This window comes from Gallus gallus, chromosome 4, assembly GCF_016699485.2.
Source record: "Gallus gallus isolate bGalGal1 chromosome 4, bGalGal1.mat.broiler.GRCg7b, whole genome shotgun sequence".
In the NCBI taxonomy this organism is placed as follows: Eukaryota; Metazoa; Chordata; class Aves; order Galliformes; family Phasianidae; genus Gallus; species Gallus gallus.
The window spans coordinates 12,654,668-12,677,592 of NC_052535.1; the positions used below are offsets into that span (position 1 = coordinate 12,654,668).

The window sequence follows — 22,925 nt, forward strand, 5'->3', positions numbered from 1 at the left end:
AACTCCTAGGTTAATTTTAATTGAAGCATTGTAGTTTTATTCTCCTTTTATTCACGCTGCTGCTGCATCAGTATATCATAATCTCTTAATTTTCAATCACCATTATGAAGAATCAGAGCCTTTAAGTTTAACTGACCGTGACTTCTCATATATACATATACGCTACACATACATATCTTTGCAACTCAAGAATCTCACTGTAAATTCACCCAGAACATGTAAAGTTCATGGGAAAATGGTTTCAGCTTTCTCCTCCATGCCATTGCTCAGCATGAGCCAGAAGAAGGCTCAATCATCAACAATTAATAACCTTCAGAACTTGCAATAAGCTTTTCCAAGTAAGCCCTTTGAGAACAGGCGTAAGAGCGAGCAGGGAAAACGTAGAGGTTCCAGTAGATGTGTTGATTAACGGAGCACTAGATGGCACTCTAGCACTCAACTCTTAGGGCTTTTTCTTCAGCTCTTTTCTCACCCAAGTTTGAAAACAATACAGGTACCTGAATTTTATTCTGGTCATGAATGAGCATTTATAATTCTTTATGTGGGAATGTATCCTAGGAAATATAATCTAATAGAGTAGTGCCAGATTACAACTAAAGAAAAAAATCATTCTATTCCACGTAAGTAAACATTAGTTATAAGTAGGAAAATCTTAGAAAAGCATTTAAAAAATACCATTGCTGTGGACAATTTTAAAGGAGCCTTTAGAGTAGAGAAGAATATTACACGGAACTATTTCTTATCTTCCTGCCTCTAAACAGTCAAGAAAATTTGTAATTAACTTCTAAAAATCCGTCTGAGTGCCTCTACACACACTGGACAAGACACCAGAGCTGATGGTATGCAGAGATTGAGCCCTTCTGAGACAACAAGGTCTTTGTTTTGCCAAGCAAACTTGAGTGCACCTCCTTCTACTGATACAATGGATACGGATGCAAGGAGGCACTGTTATCTCTTGACAGTGTACAGATAAGAAAATTCAGGCTTTTAGCAATTAAATGATATGTTCAAAACTGCAGAGGAAAACTGTGCCAGATCAAGGAAATGAAGCCATTCCAGGTCAGCAGCCTGCCCAGGAGGCAGTTTTAGCCTCTCGCTCCTAGCAAGACTTGGGACTTGCTTAAAGCAATGTCAACCACCTGGGAGCAGAGAAATTCCATTCAGAAATCACACAGAGCTTCAAAGGATTTGAATAAGGTAGCTGGCCTGTGAGTGGATCACAGCCCCATTTTCAGAACTCTCTCATACAACCAATATTCTTCTTTCCTGAAGCGTAACAGGATGTGCTATCTTATGCATAAATCACTGCCAAGAAACATTATAGAGAAGACAAAAGAATAACAATAACATGAGAACAGAATTTTAGGTGCATCCTAGATCACTGAAAGAGCGAAAAAGCATGCAGACATAACACAGGAGGGTATTTTATGGTGGTACTATGGTAAACAAGACTAGTAGATAAAGAATGATTTAGGAAACCGAGAAACTGGAGGGAAGAAAATGACACAAGCAACACAAATGTACTATGGCATTATATAAAATAATAAAAATGCATACAGACCTAGGCCTTGCTGAAATGTAAAGTAGATAATCAAAACCAATTTTACAAAACAACTTAAGTTACACCAGCATACGTGAGGTCAGAATTGAACCCAAAGGATCTAATCTCTCACCACATCAACAAGTTAGCAGGTGGTCAAGAAGGTCCAGCTGGACAACAGGCTCAAATTTTCAGTGAGATAATACATTAATCTTTCACTTCTGCAGACCTGGATTCAAAACTTAAGATCATAAACTAAAATTAGTCTGCTGGTTTCATTCTAGTCCCCATTTGTGCATAGCACAAAACCGCCATCAGAAGTGTAATGACTGGCAATCTCTCTAAGACAGGCCCAGTTCTGGAATAGCAGGAAATGCTGTAAGCTAAGGCTGAAGTACACTGGCACAGCTGCGCGTGGAATTTTATACTCTCTGCCCACATTATGTCTGCCAAAGCCAAGTGTTTTTTTTTTTTTCCTTAACTTCTGCAAGTGCCACTTTCATACTAAAAAAAATTAAAGAGAAAGGAAAAGAAATACAGAAAGAATCACTAGTCACTGGAACTGCACTGATACAGGTATATCTACAGTAAAGGCATAGATGTTGCATCAGATACACATTTACGCAGAATCATATTTGGTAGATTGGGTTAGGTATCGTTTTAGTTTTGACTCAGTGCACAGCTTTTCTTCTTGTCTGATAATAATGCTACATATTGACAAACTGGATCTGTAACTTCTGAACTGAACTAAGTCAAAGTACTGCAAAACCAAAAGACTTTCCCAGTCAAGACAGCTAAGCTGGAATAGGCCATAGTGACTAAACCTGAAAACGCAGCTGAATTTGTTAATATAAGATATTCATAGTTATCCCTGACAGTTCACTGGACAAACTCCAGCTACCTGAAATCAAGATAATAACATATCAATAAGGAAAACCACATCTAATAACATCATGTTACGTAGGAGTACACTGACCCTTTCAGTAGTTAGAATCTGAAAGAAGGGCTACATCATACCCCCCTAAAACCATTTTGTACTAAGACAGGTTTTTGCAAGTAAAGTTCCTACCACGCATCATGAAGCTTTCAGCCAAAATTGGCAGCAAAAAATAATATCTTTGGTTACAAACAAGATAAAAAATAAGCAGCTTGGGGCAGTCGTGACATCTTTAAGATAGCAATAAGAGCACACACAAGAATGAGTTTGGAGAAAATAATGGGCAACCAGCTATGATCTAGGAGCTTAATGAATTGTTGCATTTGACAATCACCAGCCATAAATAACATGGCTCCACTACATCACAGAACCAAATAAGTCTAGCTGACTGGAATTAAATACAGCAGGACAGTTGCTTTTGCCAGCAAAAACACAAAAGCCAGATAACAGTAGCAGCAGTAGTTGCTGTTAATCCCAGAAAACAGTTTTTCTGTTTTTTTGGCAAAGCAGTCATTCTCCCCAAGAGCAATTCTCATTCTGAGACCAAGGTGGTGCTCAAATATAGTTAGTAACAGCCATCTTTCTAAGAAACTACCTGCTTCCATTCTATTCGTTCGAGTGCATTCAAACAGGAAGGAACTAAGACTTCTTCCCAAAGGCAAGGCTTTGACTTTCATGTAGTAGAGTTTGTATGTATAGCTACTGACACAAAACCGTGCTAGTCAGAACTAGCACATTAAAGGTTAAGTTCTCCATGAACTTATTTTATCTACAAATAACATTTTCCAAAAAAACTCTACATTCCTCATATGGACTGTATTTTGAAAGCAGCTTCTATTTAAGAGTGTCCCTGTTAACTTCTAGATAAAAATCACCACCTCTCCAGCCAGGCTTTCAGTCCTCACTCAGAGTTTTTTGGACTTACTACTACAAGAGTTTTCTTCCATTTCAAATATCCCAGAAAAAGTATTCAATAAACACCAATGCAATACCTGGCATTTTCCTCCCAGCAGTGTACTAATAAACTGAGTAATCCTTACTAATGAGATGGACTTCAATGGTTGTTTTTCTGTCTTACAGGCTCCATGGCTCTAGAAACCTACCTCTTGGGTAAAGAATAGTCTAAGGTACATACCCAGGACTGTAAAGCAGGAGAGAAGTTCTGTAGCCACAAAAACAAGTAATAAGTAGAACCTGAATATGGCCACAGCACTAAGATGTTTAAGGTATTCACTTGCAATACACTCATATTATTCTCTTTTCATTTTCTTCCTGAAGTCATACTCAGAAAATCTGGAAAAAAAAAAAGATATGCTTTCTGCCATGGTCAGACAGCTGATTTTCTATGGCTCTAACTAGAAGAGAACAGATAATGCTTTGTTTCGTAGAGCTGTTTCCAAGTGAAAAGTCTATTACATCATTTTGCTTACGTGAAAGTGGAGTCAAAAATGAAGCATCGTTAGTTAATGAAGGATAAGTACGTTTCCAACAAAATTTGACCATTTAAAATTAAAACATCAAATTTCACTTATTTTGAATTCATCTGAAATTTAAAGTTACAGTGATAATAGATAGACAAGCATACTCTGGGAAGTTCTGCTTTTATTTACAGTTCAACAACCATTGATGATCCCATACTGATGCAATAAATGAATATACAAAAGTGACACGAAGCCTCTCAGAACAGAAGCAGAGTTCTGCTGATAACTGAATTGGACAGTACAGAAAAAAAAAACCCTGCAGCTGTCTGCAAGGAGCCTAATAAAAGCACTGTAATTTAGTGAAAAAGCCAGGTTGTAGATTTTTAAAAATATTTTCAAGTTATGTGGCAAGGAAACCCTTCCCAGTAGCAGCTCCCTCCTCAGTCACCTCGGTGCATAACAATTGTAGCCGAGAAGCTCGGCTAATTCACACCATTCTACCTCAAATGCTTACACAGGTGTGAGCTGCTGAACCTGGCTCTTTTGCAGACAGCTGTGGGAGAGAAAAAAACAAACAAAAAACCCCACACAACCTCTCGGACCACAGACCAAAAGCAAAGTAGGGAAGAAAGGAAAAAATCAATTGACTTCTGCTACCAAGTAAAAACTTTACAGCTGTTTAAAAAGAAGTACTGAGCTACCAATTTGCTTTTCTATCACACCAGTTATTAGGCACGTTCCTGGCTTTAATAACCGTTTTCTGCTCCAACAGTTTGTGTAATACGAAGGAGAATACGGAGCGAGCAAAACTTGTTTAATTAGAAATGCTGTTTCCTAAGCACTCAGAGGAGGTTACAGAATTGTTTGTTTCACCATAATAGTATTTAACCTAGTAAAAAATTTCTTAAAATAGGGTTTGTTTCCCTCATATGATATAAATGCATTGTTAATGCTAATTACAGCTGATTCACATAATAAAGTGGCTACCATAAAATTAAAATGCGGATATGTGAGCAAGTTAGTGCAGGGTAAACTGGGTTATGAACCTTCAGGGTACATCACCTGTGCCGTGGTAATGCCGTGTAAATGTATTTACTCAATAGTAAATTAGAAGTAGCTGATCCTTATTCAAAGAGCTGTTGAAAGAATTTCTGCTCCTTTGCCAGCTAGTCCACTGGTTTTGAACAGATGTGGTCAGAAACTATATGAGACCAAGCCCTGGGAGGAACTACAAATAAAGATACAACCATTAGGAAGAAGCAAATACCAGCTCTGCTGAAAACACTGTAAACCCTATCACAGCTTCAGTGAAGACACAGTTTTACCTGCTTCTTGGTTTCTTGCTGAGAAATGTTGTACTGAAAATGATTAGAGCGACCTGGCCATTAATCCAGCATTTGTGTGGTTGCAGTGAAAAAGATTTAAGAAAGCTCCAGTCCGAAAGATTGTTTTAACTCTGTTTCTTTGCAAACATCTTGACATATGGAGAGCATTATCCTAGCAGTTCACAATGACCTATGGTCTACATGAGTAGAGCTGTTATAACAGCAAGAAACATATAGTTAGAAAGGAAAAGTAAAGAACAGGTTAAGTGCATACACAGATATGTGGAAAAAGTTGCCAGTACTGCCTAGGGAATTTTGACACACAATATAAATAACCAAATAAGACAGTTATCTGAATCTTCTTAGATTACCTTAAAATGTTATTTTTTTCTCACCATGCAATACATTTTGGGTAATTGTAATAATACTTACTGGAATGAATAATTACTTTGGTAAGCTTATTACTGCGCCTTACGCAACTCAACATAAAACCTCTGGAACAAGCTTTCTGATAACATACTATTGATCCAAGAACTGACCTGGAATTTGGAAACTGCTGAGTTTCTCAATTAGAATGGAAAGTATTTGAACTTTCAGAGCTATGACTCCAGGTTTTAAAATAAGATTCAGATATTCCCTTTAATGTTTCCTCAGAAGCAACAGAGGTTGAATGCTATTAGTATGCCTTGTGCCCTTCGAAGCACTACAGATAATCAGCTTGGAAAAGACAATCACTAAACTAAAAAGCACCCAGTCATCTACAGACCACAGTTTCTTCATTTGACCAACATGACTAGAGCTTCTAATGCCCAAATCTATAGGTTGGTCACGTCTAGCTTTTCTTCTTTTGCATTTCATTGCTCTCTGATCATCAAGCTGGAAGAGGACAGCATGCTTACGACACTTTGCTCCTTGTCATGCTGTATTTTTTAAGTGTTCTTGTAGACCATTTTTTCCACAAGGCCAGCATCAGACTGAATTGTTACCCCCCAGTTTTTTGCATCACTGACACTTCCTCATTTTCATGAACTATGTTTTATTTCTGTATATCTCCATACAAAAGTGGTTTCCTGGTTCCATCACATCCATCTTAATTTTCTACCAAAAACGACTGAAATCCAGTGGCAAATTCTGAAGTTTCCTGGAGACATTTCTGTTTTTCTTCTAGAAATTCAAACACACTTGGACACTTATTGCCCAGAAAGTTAGATCATAAAAGTGGAAGATCTCAAGCTGCAATACACTGGATCACACCCAATCAGATAGTTTCCTACTTTTCCTTCCTAGCATTCAGCCACATGAAAATTGGTGATTGACTCAAAACCCATACCCAGTGCTTGCATTACCACATTGGTGGCACAAGCCTTCTCAATAAATAGATTCGGCAGTATTGCTTGACTTGGTTGACCAGTCCAATCACTCAACTGAGGCATGATATAGAATAGAATCAATTATGTTAAGACAGTTTTATATTACTGCGTTACTGGGACTCATTTAAAAGCAATGCATGGATTTCCAAAGGGAAGAACTCGATAAATGTCTTATCTTGCTCAAGTTCTTTTCCTTTCTTAACACCTTGACAAAGTTATCTCTTCTGAGAAATCTCAGAGCTTTCCTGGTCTGTGTTCCACTGTGCTTCTTTTTGACAAATCCATCCAAACCTATCACACTGCTGCTTTACAGGTGGGCTTCATCATCTATCCAGACACTCTTCAAGCATTTTTGGCCCTTTCTAGGAAAACTTTACTCATTAGTCCATTTCTTTTTATGAAAACTCCAGGTTTAGCCACAATACTTATTGGATATTTTTTTGAGCTCCTCAAACATCTCTCAACTACCATCTCTCTTTTCTGACCTGAATACGTTGGCAGACTTCAGGATCTTTGATAATTTAATGAATCAAGACAATAAATGAATGACTGAGCCAAGTATTTTTACTGCATATCTCCTCATTTGCAAAGATCATATGAAGTCAAGTGACCCGTGTGCTGCAGGAATCAGAATAGTAATTTCCTCTTTACCAGCCTTTTTCTAGGTAGCACTCATTCCAAAGTATTCCTTCCTTCTCAGCCTTCCCTTACTAACAGAGCTTTTACACTTTTTACATCTATTGATTACTTTCTGATGCTCCTCCCATTCTCTTTCTGCCTTGCTTTCACTGTCTGAAAAGCCTTCAAAAAAAATAACATTCCACTACCCATATTTACATACCACATGCCTTTGTTTTGCAGGTCTGTTTGTAAGGAAGGGTTCTCAAGTTCTGCTCTCATATTTAGTTTCCTAAGAGAGACCTGCTGCTGAAAGCCATCCCTGTACCTTTCAACAACAGTTTGGGACAGCCTTCAAGTATGTACTCCTTCATTGCCATGGCTCAGCCAACAGACAGCAAGCTGATAAGCTACAGAAACTCAGTTGTATTTCTGATCACACAGCAGAATAGTCACTGCAGTATCTGGAAGGATATAGGGAGGAGTAGTGGAAGGAGTAGTGGTGTTGATTAGCATCAACCTGAGTGCTAGTTTTTGTCTCTGGAGCATTAGTCCACTAAAAGAAAACCAACCAAAGACAGGACTGTCTTTTACTGCTTGAAACTAATGACCAGGCTTCAGCTCTGAGACACTTACTCGAACTAATTAAGCTACAGCAGCCCTGCTACAACAGTGAGACAAAATATGTCGTGTTGTGTCCTTCACAAGGGTTTAAACAAAGGCATTTTATACCTTGCATTATCACACCATGAAAACTGTTTGATTCACTGATCATATGACATGCAACAAGGGAACAAATTTACTTGACTTAATACATGCCAAAACACTATATCTTTTCTACTCCAACAGGTCCCTCAGGAGGAAAAAGAACACAGTACTCCTCCCTGTACTGTTAAAATCAAACATTGTGCCTCCAGATTTGGCTAATGCCATCCCAGCAGAGCATTCATTTTCAGGATCATACTCAATTCCCCTCAATGGGTAAGTTAAAAACAGAGTATAAAAATAAAACAGATACTCTATTTTTTAAGTGAAAAAGTGAACATCTCTTTAGTGCTCAGCTCAGTTACTTTCTATTAGGAATTAATCTGGTGGTGTTTCCACAACTACAGCTTTCCAAAGCCCACACAAGAACAAACTACATGGAAGTGAAAAAAAAAAAAAGACAAAAAAGTTCTGGTTTTGCAAATTACAGTAGAGTTGAACAACTGGGAAATATGGATTGTAGCAGAACAATTGCAAAATGACAACTATTGACATTTTATTCTATAGAACATCCAGATACTATGAATATTCTCCAGCTGAAATCTGTCCAGATTTTCTTCTATCCAGTACTTTGTGTTTGCTCCTGGAACATTAATGATGAAAATCTAGACAGCGTTACATTGTATGAACAATCAGATGCACACTGATGGTACTTGGTTTTCTATTGCCTTTGGCTCAGTGAGTTCATAGAATTTAAATGATCTGTATTTTGGCTAACGTCTGCTGTCAAAAGAGTAAACAGTAAATCAAACTTAAGACCTCATTGCAGAGTTGAAATTCTGTTTTCTTACTGACCTGGTGTATCACATGATGCAATCAAACACATTATCTGTCAAGCATCCAAAAATGGGCTAAATGACTCATAAAAGCAATAAGGTATGGTCTCTGCCCCTGAAATACCTTGCATCGTAAAATTGAAAGGCCTCCAGAAAGAAGAAAACCAGTAGTTTCTTCTGCAGGTTAGAGGGAGCTCATGGGCCACAGACACAGTATTACAAGGCACAGATAAACTTCTACATGGAAAGAATAGCGTAGCTTAGATTGCCACAGCCACACTAGTGTAGTAGTCTCTGTGCATATCTTCTCCCCACAGTAAATGTGAATTACCTTATTCACTAATTCTGCTCAGATATTTCCATGCTATTCACATTTCCATGGGCAGTGGACTGCAGTTTTCCCTGTAGAAAAAGGAGCGTTTGCTTTCCTGCTTTTAGCACAACTACCTATTACATCCATGAGGTTGTCTTAGGACACTTATGTATTCAACTGACTCTTTGTTAGCTTTGTTAGAGAGCAATCACTAGGTACTTCCAACTAATCAGTGCTAACACCTCTTCTTACTTCCAGTTCACACATAAACAACTCATTACAGTTGAGCTTTGAAAGCTTTTATTTTAAAGACTAAAAAAAAAAAACCTACTTCTGTGCTGCAATAACCCAGAAATCATAACAGCAGAACATACTCAGCAGGCATCCTTATGATTTACAGTAGAGCCTAATAAAATTATGCCTCGTGGAGAAATGGGAAGAATTTTACTCTACCCCACAATGCCAGGCTTGCACAAGACAGCAGCTGCTTACTTAGATAATTTACGGAAGGTAGAGTGTATTTCAAGAAGGCATTTAAACATCCAAACACAATTGTACGTATACATGACCATACACACACACACAAAAAAAAAACTAAAATAAAATAATAACAGGAATATCCATTATGCTTACTGCTGTAGCTGATGTGTTGCAGCTAGGTACTAAGTACTTTATATTTCAAATATACATGTATTTTGTTTTAATTGGGAAAATCCAGTCAAAATGTAAACAAATCATTTGCATTCTGTTAACTAAGGCTTGCTAGAATTAATTACATCTGAAAGTGAACATACTGGGGCAACACAAAGCACAGAGCCCTAAACTTCTATTTTGATTATAATAGCCAACGAAGACTATAACAACAGTGGAAACTCAGCCTGTTGGCAATGACTTTTCTCTTAAGAGACCAGACCTTCGTCAACTGAAAAGGATTTCAAATATTACACAGCCAATAAAGATAATTGGTGCTAATAAAGATCATTATTGGTACCAATAAAGATCATTGATAACTACTTTGAAACAGAATCAGATAAAGTTTGCATTGCATGCTATAAAGCCTGAAATTTTCACTATTGCCAAATTATTTTTTGCATTATGAAGTTATGAAGGTATGTGCAGTGATTTCAAGCCATAAACTCTAGGGTGTCCCTACTGGCATGTGTTAAACAAGAGATTTCCCAATGTCTTGTAACTTGTCAGTAGATTTTCACTGAGTAGGAAAAGATGCATCACTAACACAAAAGCAAACATCAGCTTTCTACACCAAAACAAAGAACCACTACAATTTAAAAACAAAAACACAAACAAAAGGGGAAAGAAAAAAAAACAAACAAAAAACCATGCTATGATTTGGTAGCACTGAAAAATAACATTTTTCTTTAACCTTCTTCCCAGAACTGGCAGAAATGTTTTGCCTTAAACTTCATAAAAAAATAAAAAATCAGATTGGATGGGTAATTAACATAGAAAACTTCAGCCTAAATAGTTCATTTTTGACAAAGCAACCAGAAGAGTCTTCCGATGAGATGTGTCAGGAAACAGCAACAACAGACACCGTTATATTATGTAGTTTTTATTGTAAAAAAAAACATTTGCTGAGCTCAGAAAAACTATATTCATTCTGTTAACAAAAACTTAACAGAACATAAGAAGATGTCATGGACTACTGTGAATGTTATTTCAACAGATTTTCTTTAGTGGATGTAGCAAAGTCCCTGCAATTCTGATTTCCAAAGCAATACTTCCATGCTAGTACACAAGAATGAGAAATGAACTTAGTGAAAAGACAGAAGACCTTGGGATTTTGAGTAATTAAATGTTATTTTAATGTACTCCAAGAAACAATAATTTGACTCTGACTATTGCAGTGGTATTTCTTGCTGGAATTAAAATACAAAGGGAAAATAATGTACATGAAACACATGCAACATTTTTTCTTTCAGATGCAATAGTATTTATTAGTATCTAATAGACACCAATAGTGTCTAATTTATGACAAGAGACATGTTATGCCATTAGAAGCCCACAAAATTCCTACAGTGTAGTGAAGGACAGGGTGAGGCCCTGAGAATTCTGTTACTAGTTGTATTGTTTAGAGTTTCATTTTGAAGAACCTATGCTACACAATTAGGGTCAACAGTCCAAATGAATTGCACACAGCAGATGTTATAATAAAGGTAGTTACATAAAATGTAACAAATACAAATGCTGTCTTACCTTAGCACACTGGTGAGCTCTATCTACTTGCTCTTAAACTGGGCAATCCTTAAACCCTCCAACAAGCACCTAATTCATGTGCCCCCTTGGATAATCTCAACGTAACCTAATTTTTTACTACTTAAAGCTTTAAATACAGGAAAGCTCTTTGCAATTTACTGAAGGTAACACACTCAAGGTGACATAGTTCAGAGTTGAGACCTATTTTCACTCAAAGAAGCAAACGTACACTGAAGTGCAGCTACTCAGACATTCTATTGACTAAATATTAGCAAGCCTCTTGAGACAAACAGTAAGGAATTGTCACCTCACAAGGAATGAGCAGTATAGAAAAAAACAGTACCCACTGCTTTCCCAAATGTAATGCTACCATTAGTGTTCTTATCTGCTAGAACCAACTCCAGAAGCTAACGAATATTGAACACCAGGAATGAGTACATCCTCAGCCAAGAGATAAACCCACACAACGAATAGTGTGCAAAAGATTTCAAACGCACACACACACACACACAGAATATGAGTTGTATATGAATTTGTATATGAAAAAAGCCTCTGGGTCCTGTATTTGAAAGCGTGCATGGTTTATTACCATCAAACAAGGTGTAAAAAGGCACATATCTTGGCTGGCTAAAGTTGAGAGCAACACTAAGTGCCCATGGACTCGGCCTGCCTTGAAAAATCAGTTCCTGCTGTAAAATAACAGACTTTAGCACATCCTGTAGAATGACATCAACCAAAGCGGCCTGCCAAAATAGTTACTTCTACATTTCTTCAACAAGATGATTTCCTTTCACCACTCTACTTTTTGTTGGTTTGCATTTTATTTTTCAAAATGAGTCAATTGTTTAGAAATAGAAAAGTTTAAGCATTTCCAGTCCTATTGATTAGCAGCTTCTAATACAAGAAACTGTCTTTTAAAAAGGTTGCATTTGTACATTATTATTAGCAACAGTGATAAGTTAAAATAATAAAGAAGTTGATGTGATTAGTGTACAGAAATGATTTTTTTCATTTTGAGTCATCACTGTCTCACCAAAGAGCACTCTATTTTACATGCACAGTGAAAGTACATCTACTTGCATCACAAGCTGCACATAATCCATTAGAAATTACAGAACAAGAACACTAAGACAGTTGCATTTTCAAGGAAGTTGTTTAAAGCTTACTGGGTGTTAATTACAGCTAATGAATTCCAATATTGAATAGTGTAAACCAAAAAGAAGCAAATGTTGCTCAGCTCTAGAAATTATGGCTCCTTCAATGCAATATTCAAGGCAAGCTCTTCACTTTTTTAAATCTGACAAAAGTTTTCAATCTTACCTTAGTACAAGCTGTAGCTGAAGCATGTAGGAGTTCCTTGTTCTGCCTTCTATATCTTCAGGTGTTACCATTTTCTTCATCAGCACATTGGTGAAAAAAACTTCCAGTTCTTCACCATAGAAATCACCTCTTCCTTATTATATGCGAACCTAGACAAGAGAATTCAGTATTAGTGTATGCTGTGGGATAACTTCCCCTTTGAAATCCTGAAAAGGGAAGAAAAAGATTGCAGGGTGTTCAAGCTAGGAGTGAGAGTTATATATGCAACTCAGATCCTTCTTTTGACTTGCAAGAATGTAAATTGAAAAACCTAGATTTACACTGAATTAATTTGTCATGCATGATTTTTTTCTTTTTTTAATATGAACTTTGAGAAATTTCCATGATTAGTTCTGATTAAGAGTAAAAGAAGGAGAAGCAGGTTTCAGGAGTACAATTCCATGACTTACAGCTATTTCTACATCAGCCAAATACAGTGATTTTAGTAATGCTTCCAATTGCTTGTCTGTAGGTAACGTAAAAGGCTGGTACTGTAACTCTCCATTAAACTATCATTCTCATGACAGGAAAAAAGGATGAATTCACACAGCATTAAACTGCACTGATCCCACTGTGGCTCAGTGAAGTGAATGGAGTTTTATGCAGGCATAAAACAAACTTATCTGTTCTACCACCTATATTTAATTCCAGGTAACAGAAAATCAATTTAGATTAAGTATATTCATACAAGTATTTTAAGAATACACTAAAAAAAACCACATGGACTATATTCTATTGCAAGAGAAGATCTGACTCAGTTGCACACATTATGCAGTATTTAGTAGAATTGCAGTTACATGTAGTAGTGAAAACAATCTGTGCATTCGTAGTGGCTTTACTTGCAGACAGTAGCCCTCTTTCTTGAAAAGGCATCTCAGCAATTAAAGACAAACTTTACAAAGCACCAGTTTTGGTACTAACTGCAGGAAAAAGAAAAAAAGGAACTTTTCCCTTCAATACTTGTCAAGGCTGCTGTAAGAACTTCAGTGCTAAATGCTCAGGTTACACATAATCCTCCAGCTGCGAGGTGACAATTAGCACCAAAATCTCTAGAAAAGCTTTCAGCTCTCAACAGGTGCCTCGCCATTGTGTTCTCATGTAAATCAAAATCTGGCAGAGTGAGTGTCCCACCTTCTGCCACCCATCCTCTATGAAACATCTCTTATTACAGCTCCTATCAGAGAAGCTCCACTCATTTTCTCCCAAAAGATAGAACATGACTTACACTCTTTTGTTTGAGTGCTCTTTTCCATTATGTTTCTTAATCTGTCTGATTAAGAGAACTGAAGGAAGGAAGCAGAATTGATTTGTTGCATATTAAGGGCCTATTTCTTCTTTCCTGATTGGAGAAAATAAAAGCAAATCCCTTGAGAACCCTGTAATTACATGGATGAGAAACTGACAGAAGTAAGAAAAGTCTTCCCCTTCCTTTAGACAGTTTTAGAAATGACAGTCCAACAAAACCTCAGAAGTACATCAGGCAGGCTGTACAATAAGTACAGCATCTGTTTTGAAGTGTCACTTTCTCCATAATACTGTGCATTACAAATTTTCTTCCCTATCCAATATTTCAGAAATAACTTTTAGATTAATTTTTTTTTTCTGTGATTTAGAATACATTCACAGAGCAGGAAGTACAAGGTGCTTCTTGCAATTCTGACTCGCACCATTGTCAGAAATTCTCTCATTTCCAAAGGCACTCCCTACCCAGAAGGGCTATTTTTAAGGAAGAATTCCCCCCCTTACTAGCCAGTCTAGCTTTTCTGATCTAGTAACATTTTTTTTTTTTTTCAAAGTTAGAGCCCTGCAATTCTCAGAGGCTGAACTAATCATTTACAGTGGTCACTCCAAAATTAATGCCTCCTGTTTATTTGCATGGAAACTACAACAGATAAAAAGAGCACAACAACAGCTGTTCAATACAGCAAATTCACAGCTACAACACACTATTTTCCAATATAGTCACCACCATTAGCTATGCATTTTTTCCAGTGATGAATGAGTGCCTGCATGCTATGCTCATAAAAATCTGCATCAGCGGAGATGACCCATTGTTTCACAGCTGCTATGATGGTATTATTGATGAAATGCACCACCCATTCCTCACTGTGCTCACACCCACTGTTTGGCCTCCATAAACATTCAGCGAGTGCCAATAAATGGCAATGGGTGCCATTTTCTCCACACGGTGGAATTCATTTCTACCCCTTTGCTTCACACACACTTCCATGTCAGATGTCATCGTGTTACACAGCTCGTCTGCTGCCATCTGTCACATGGCAACAGAGTGTAACAGGATATTGGTGGGAAGGTTCAACCTCTACTGCCATACCCCCAACATCCATCTCTGGTGTCACGTGCCAACAGAATAAAATAAGACGCATTACTTTAGGATCAGACCTTGTATAATGAAGAAAAAGAAAATGGTTATGGGAGATATCAAATAAGGCATTATAACATGATGGCATTTAAAGGAATAAAACAATGTTGACCTTTGATCTAACTTGTCTCCATTTGGAAACAAGTTTGATAATAGAAACCAGATATTTCTTTGGTGAAAGTCAGCTAATAAAGTCAAGTTTCCACAACACAAAGAGAAAACAGCACGTAGATTAATCATGCACAATTTCCAGTCTTGCTTTCTGCTCTGCTTCTTACAGAACCCTTCTGCCATTCCCTTTTTGGGCTATCCTCACACCTGCTCCTCCCAGTTTTTTCCTTCTTTCTGGTTTCTTTCCACCTCCTGCAGACAGATTCCAACAGTCCACACCCTGCCCTTGGCAATCAGACTCCAGTGTACTCAGCTCCCAGACCAATCAGGTATCATTTATATCTATGAAGAAGGTCCACATTGCAGAATACTTGATATTGAATGCTGGCTATGCTGCTGATACCATCACTCAGGCAACGAAACTTCTGGAAGTTCTTCACCTGGTCAGCACTTCAGGTTTTCCTTGTAGTTCCCAGGCCTCTTTCATTATTTTTTTCCTTGGGTTTCTAATATCTCTCATCCTTCCCTTCTGGCTTCACTCTGCAGTTCTTAACATTGCTGTCTTAATCAGCACTCAGTTCTGGATCCTGCCTTAATCCAGCCACCAAGTAGTATAGTGAGGCTTGGATCATTCAGCTTTGCAGACCTAGAATTAACAGCACACAGTCTGAAACTTCTGCATGACAGCAAACCCTCCTGGAGCTGCTAGTCATGCAACCTGTCTGCCATGATTCTTTTCTGGAGTATTTGTGTTCCTGTGTTCCGGAGAGTCTCAAGTGTAGATCTCAGGATCCTGACTGATCAACACTAATAGAGCAACGGTTACTCAGAAGGGCACCTTGGATGGTGAGAACACACTCATTAAGAATTTTTTTTCCTACTGATTGAATTATAATAATTAAATTCTAGTTGTGTGGGTTTTTTTTCCCCCTTGGATCTGAAGCCTCCCCAGGATCAGAAATGATGAATACCGTGGGAGGTAGGGTGATTAAAATATCGTGCCTTCTACATGTAAGTGTAGCTATAGTCATATGCTACCTAGCACAGCAGTTGTTATCTCACAGTCATAACATAGAAATAGCTCCCAGTTATGCTGCAGTTTTCTGCCTTTTTTTTTTTTTTTTTTGGCAGAAAGCTCTGAGAAATAATAAAACTACTGTACAGAAACTGGTAGATAAAATACTGGAATTTTCAAAGTCAGTACGCTATGGAAACAGCCTTATCCAAAGCGAAAAGACTCAGGTCTGCTGGAACAAGGGACAGTTGTGGTAAAGCAGATTTTAAGAAGAAATGCACAGGCAATGGAGACAACTCAGTTTGAGAATATTAACAGAAGAAAAGAACTGAGAAGAAAATGTGTCACTGACGGTTTGTGTCATTGGCAGGAATAAGTTTCTATATTAAAAGAAGTATATTCTTATAACCACAGCAGCTCTGGTATTGCCAGCTTCATTGAGAATTTACAAGACAGTTCTACTAAATTACAAAAAGAAATTTTACTTATTAAAAGGAAAATCCAAATCTCAAATTTTCACAGATCAAAACATACTCAAACCAAAATGGCAAAAACATTTAAATATAAACTGAATATTTTTCCATAGAATCATAGAATCACAGAATTGCTAAGGTTGGAAAAGACCCACAGGATCATCCAGTTCCACCATTCGCCCATCACCAATGGTTCTCACTAAACCATGTCCCTCAACACAACATCCAAATGTTCCTTGAACACCTCCAAGGTCAGTGACTCCACAACCTCCCTGGGCAGCCCATTTCAGTGCCTGACCACCCTTTCAGAGAAGTAGTATTTCCTAACGTCCAGCCTGAACCTTCCCTGGTGCAGCTTGAAGCCATTCCCTCTTCAATTGTGTAAGTGCAATTATTATCACTTTCAAGAGGAAAGCCTGGACTCTTTCATCCTGAGAACAATCACAAATATGAATGTCACTGCACTGAGTTGTTTTGCTATCAACAATTTAAGATTCAACAGAAGCCTTAGAAACAAACCAAGATTTAATTGTCCTAGTCCTTACATGCTTGTAATAAAAAGACTGTCTCTGACATAGACACCTTATTATCTAAATATGATTGAAAGCATCAAGGAAACACTGAAAAGGTATTGATCATTGCTGTTAAAAAGTAAAAATAAAGTAATCCCAGGAAACCTGAAGCCTGTTGTTGACTTTTTCTGTGAGTTAAATAAGGAAATCAGATTTATTTTCCAGTGCTTCTTATGAGCCTCTCCAAAACGTGAAGGAAGCAAAGGAAAGAACTATATCTGAAAACGCACTGAATGTGTGTTGGAGCCATTTCTCAGAGACAAAATAACCAAGGTAAGACATTAGAAATAAAGACATTAGGGGGAAAGGAAGAAATTAAGAAGGGAAAGAAGAGGATAATAAGAGAAAGAGGTAGTTTAAGGACTGAACTGAAAGAGGTGCAAGGACGGCTCAACTATAGATGTATGATTCTGGTGCTTTGCAGAACTTCAGCTGTTCTGCTGAGGAGAAAGCAGAACTGATGGATGCTGCCCAGTGTAGGAGAATCCTGAAGTCAGAAAACATATGCTTTGAGTTTAATCCAACTGCAGAGTTCTGGCAAACATGCTGCATTTATAGAGGCAAATGCATCAACTTTAATTTTTTAGCAGCTGTGCTACCCTTTAATTTCTTATACCCTGAAGTGTACATTTATACCCCTTTTCCTAACCCCTAAAAAGCAGATTACTTAGTCCAGACGTTCTACGTGAAGCCAACTAACAGATCTTACCCACTGGAATTTTATTCCAGATGTACTGTTATTTTCCACTTGTTCTGCCTGTTTTCATCTTAATCAAACGCACATTGAAGTGTCTTCCCAGGAAGGTTGAACCATACCAGCAAGAACCAAGAATCTCCATTTTAACTGACAAGCCCCTCCCTAAAAATCCCAAATTATGCCAGGTCCAGAAAATCTCTCCTCTTTCACAACACAAACTTCTCCACCCAGATCCACCAACTGCACTTTCTCCATCTAATGCATCTGTGTTAATCCATCTAATGCATCTTTTTTAGTGTTAAATCTTGTCTGTGTATCAGAGCTGACTACCACCAGACCCAGTAAAAGACCACCACTAAACGCAATTTTCCTTTCAGTCCTCATCCAAGGATATTATTCACACACCTTAGATTCCTGCTTAAGAGCTCTCTCTGCTGAGGCCACCCTGCCAGGCTTCTTTACTAAGTACAGCAGGAGGCAATATCTACATCTCTTCCCCAAATCCAATCAAGCCTTCATATCAATTAAGCTTATTGACACCAGATTTTATACATTCCTACTTAATGAGGGCAAATACTTTCTTAAAGCAAACAAACCTTTAACATGCAAGTGCAGTGAAAGGTCCTTAAAGGTAAAATGGCAATGGCAGTCAGTTCTTGCCCAGGTTCCCGATCTTCATGAAGCTCAAAGATGGAAATAGATGTTGCAACAGCACTGTAAATAATAATAATAATAATAATAATAATAATAAAAAATAATAATTAAAAAAAAAAAAGGAGAAAGCATTAATTCATACCTATTGCCTTCTTTCTGGCAATAGGTATGCAGAAGGAGTGGGGACCCACCCTGTGCTGGCTCTAGGGGAAGGGGAGAACAAGAGGGGCATTTGCCTGGGATGGCAAATGCAGAGTGTAAATACAGCTCCTCCCCAACTGTCCCATTGTCCAGGGCCACTCTGGCTGCCCACCCCAAGCCCAGCCTGATGCTGCAAGGGCTTTTAAGGTGAATGTCCCATGGAGGGCTACAGGGGAGAATTTTCCTAGCTTGGTTTGAAAGAGGAGACTGAGTTCCCCACCACCATGTACACTAGCACAAATTATCTGAGAGGCAGTACAGCCTGTTGGACCATGCATGGGGTTAGATGAGTGAAAATTCAGCTTCCTGTGCCTGTTTTCCATTTTACAGATTCAACTGATAATACTCCAATGTGGCAAAGGGCATTAACTGGCTTGTAGTATTTCTGATTATAGAAGCATTTCCCAAGACCTTTGTACAAACTCGTGTTCTTGAGATCACGCAGGGACAAACTGCTACATGCACACTGCATTTATACCTGTAAATCATCCCTGCAGAAAGCACGAACCTGTAGGCCCATTTCTTTTTTTTAACAACTGCTGAGCATACACAAATCCTGCTGACCTGAATGTGTCTAAAAGCTCAAAGCCTTTGAATACTTGAAGTCAGGTCCTAAATGGTTAAAAACCAAATGTCCCCTGGCAAGGCCCCATGTACTCATCAATACAGGTGATGCCTCAGAGCATGGCCTGTCTCTTTTTGGGCAATAGACTGAACTTCCTTCTGTGGCACGTTTTCTTATGAATGCACCATACTTCTGCCCACATCCAGCACGCAAAGGAAGTTCATCTGGCAGGGAGTGTCGGAAATGATTTTTGTGTGGCATGGCATACAGGCTTCCAGAATTGCTTCACTGAGACATAAATTTCAATCTTGTTTGTTCAGAAATGACTACTGCCCAATGTTGCCAAGAAAACATGGTTCTCTGAAACTTCAAGCTCTAATTATTTATTAAGATTTTGTTGGCTCTTCTTAAACTTTGCATTCTGCTTTCATTTATCAGAATGAGCACTGGTTGGCCGGACAGTGAACTAGTCTATGACCTCTGATTCAGTCTTCCACCAATTCTCTTCCTATCTCTTAATTGTGTTGAAATATCCAGACTTCTGCATGGTAAGTAATGTTACTGCGAAGTTGGATGCTGGAAATCCTAAAGTGATTAGATTTCTGGAGGGCTGAATGAAGCACTATCTGCAAGCAAAATGGACATAGTGGTCTGAACACAGAATAAATGGTGAACTACTGGCTTCAAAACCGTGTTCTACCTCGCTCTTCTGTATATGGATTTTCCTTGAAGGCATAAAGAGAAATTCTCTCTTTACCTCTCAAGTTAGGGGAATAAGACCTGAATGCAACATAGATGCTAACACTAATTAGCAGGAAAGATTTTCACTGTTCATCTCAACACATTCAACAACAGATGCCTATTGCTTTCAAAAAGACCAATTAAAAGTCAAAAATACATATTCTAGGAACAACATTTTTAAAACAGGAAGGATTCAAGATGGAATGGTCTTGATTTTGCCTACAGTAGCATGACTCAGGCTGGCTCACTTTGTTTTAAATTTTTTTAATAGGATTTGGTTTTGGATTTTTCTGTTATAAAATAAAATTTAAGAGAAAAAAAAATGTTGTTATAAACAAAGAGATAAAAATGAAGTTTTCTTAGTGCTGGTAAATTAAGGCATCATTTGTAATCCCCAAGAAGGGAAGAAATCATTCTTACTGCTATTGGAACCGGAGTGTCGTGGAGTACTAACAAGTCCCCTGCACAGCTGCTTGACCTCAGACTGTGCGGAAATCCCTGTACTCCCAGAACAACTGGGTTACAGCCCAGCTTCTGCCTTAAGCCCCTGGTAATATATCTATCTTGAAAATAGACCTCAGAGCATTCTGGCCAAGACATGGTGGAAAAGTGGCCACCGTTTTGACCAACTAATCTCTGGTCATTGTACAATGAAACATTTGCTTATGCAGAAGAAAGGTAAAGACAATTGCCAAAGCAAATGATGAACATTTTCTGTAAAATATTCAGACAGATGACATATGGAGAAATACAAACCTGAAGCTCTTTCATGACTTCCAAGGAAGGATCTATATGGGAAGGACAGGAAAACAAACAAACAACCAGAAACCATTAGGTTTCCATAGAAAAAGTGAAATTGCCAGAGTTTTGCTCCAAACATTTGACATTGGAAGGGTTTATTTTCTCTGTGTTGTGAGATTATAGATGCAGAGTTTAGGGAAAAAATATTCCATACCATTCTATCATAATTTCAAAATCTAATCTTATTTCAGTCTTATTTTAAAAATAAAATATAAAAATAATCTGTATATTTTATGAATACGTATGTTGGAATAAGGATAGAAATGTTGATTTTCTTGTTCTTCAGCTTTTAATTTTCAAGGAAACAACTAAATAGCACTTGCATATGCCACGGAAGTCAGAACTTCTTTCAAAGATTAACAAGAGTTGGATCTCACTCATCATTTTCCAGAAGATTAGATCCCTAAGTTCCAGTATCACATCTTGCAGAGTTATTGATATAATGTAAAACCAAATTTTTCCATCACATCAACACCCAGCCCTGCCAAAACAGTGACCTTCTCAGTTGAAGAGTGTTAAATGATGCGTGAGCATAGTTTTATACTCAGACAGATACGTGAAATAATGTTATAAAATGTTTTAAGGTCATCCTGGGAAAATGGTAGCAAATATGAATGGAAAGTACAGACTGATTCATTTAGGAATTATCAACGAATTTTTAATCTTTTCACGAATGTAACAGAAAGAGCTGTCTGCAGAGTTAGTCAGAATAATTTGTCATTATTTTTCTTTTCCTACTGAAAAATATATGAGCAAGTCCACAGGGCCTAAATCTATAAGGCGTCTGTCTCTCAGCCACTCCTCTGATTATAAGGTAGAGGTTTTTGATGATCAAAAACCAATAATAACAACATGAGCTATTTATAAAGGGAAAAAGGAATTGTGATTTGGGTAAATAATTAGCCACAGGAAGAATAGTTTTAATTTTAAAACTTGACAGCCCCAGCCAAGGGTACAGTAGTGACAATAATTCAAATGTTGTTTGATTTTTAGAAAATATTCAACAGTTCTAAGATTTCATCTTTACAGCAGAAATAATATCCACTGATTTATGACACTGATAGCATACATGCGATTCAGATAGAAACAGGTAAGCAAGTGCCAGGTCTTGAGGAAACAAATGAGTTACAGAATTGATAATTTGACAGTTCTTCAGGGGGCAAGCCCTAGGTGAAATGGGAACGTAAACATGCTACAATGCATAGTTTCTGGTGGTCTATATGAAATCACTCTAGTGATCTCAGAAGAGTTTCTGGTGAACAAGCCTCTGCTGTACAAAACTATACTGTTGGCTCTGAGTGTGGTTTTTGCTAACAGTCTTGGCAGAGAAACTGAGACTCACTGATAAGAAGGAACTCTTATCTCCAGAAGTGGTCCTCAGGTCAGAGTTAAGAATGTTGGCTGGATAGCACAGTGAGCAAGTACTGCCATTGCTGGCTTGAATACTGCTGTCTATTACTTCTGTGAGCACCTAATGCCTGATGACATAATCAGGACCAAGAGTATGGCTATGTACAAAAAGATCCAAATACTTCATCAACAACAACATCAAATACTACATTACTAAGAAATAAAATTATATTTTTAAACTATGAAAGAAGACTTAATGTGGAAGTAAGCCCTCAGACATGGATTTTTGATTACCAGTTATTAGAAAGGACAGTTCTTTCAGGGGAAGTTTTCTAAAACTAATCACTGTCATAATTCTTGTGCTTTTTCTCCCAGCACTGGAGGCAACACACTAGCCTAGATAGACAAAGGGAATTCATACACCAGTGCCAGAACTCATATTTACCTGTAACATGCTTATACCTAGAGAGCAATTGTAAGTTTGTAAATGTCAAAATTATTCGAGCAGCAGAAAGGAAACACAGTCAGTAAGCAATTGCAGACCTGGTTTAACCCAGAAAGGCAGAGCAAAGAAACAAACTCAGGTCCCCTTTAATTAAAGGCTAAGCCAACCAATATAACCCTCTGAATGCCATGAAAGCAATAGGAGCTGGAGGAGTTAAAGCAGAACTTATGTGTGAGAGTCTCTCTCCTCAAAAGTAAGTAAGGTTATGGCTCAATGGAC

The 22,925-nt window shown here is 37.8% G+C and overlaps 1 long non-coding RNA gene across 1 annotated transcript in view; it reads right to left on the reverse strand.

The window, feature by feature from the left end:
* Positions 1 to 22,925, reverse strand: part of LOC112532402 — a 131,744-nt gene that overhangs the window by 59,327 nt on the left and 49,492 nt on the right. Inside the window, exons 5-6 of the long non-coding RNA XR_006939085.1 lie at positions 18,486 to 18,603; positions 12,603 to 12,751 (exon numbers count right to left, since the gene is read on the reverse strand). This is a non-coding gene — a long non-coding RNA (uncharacterized LOC112532402). The remainder of the gene's footprint in view (positions 1 to 12,602; positions 12,752 to 18,485; positions 18,604 to 22,925) is intronic.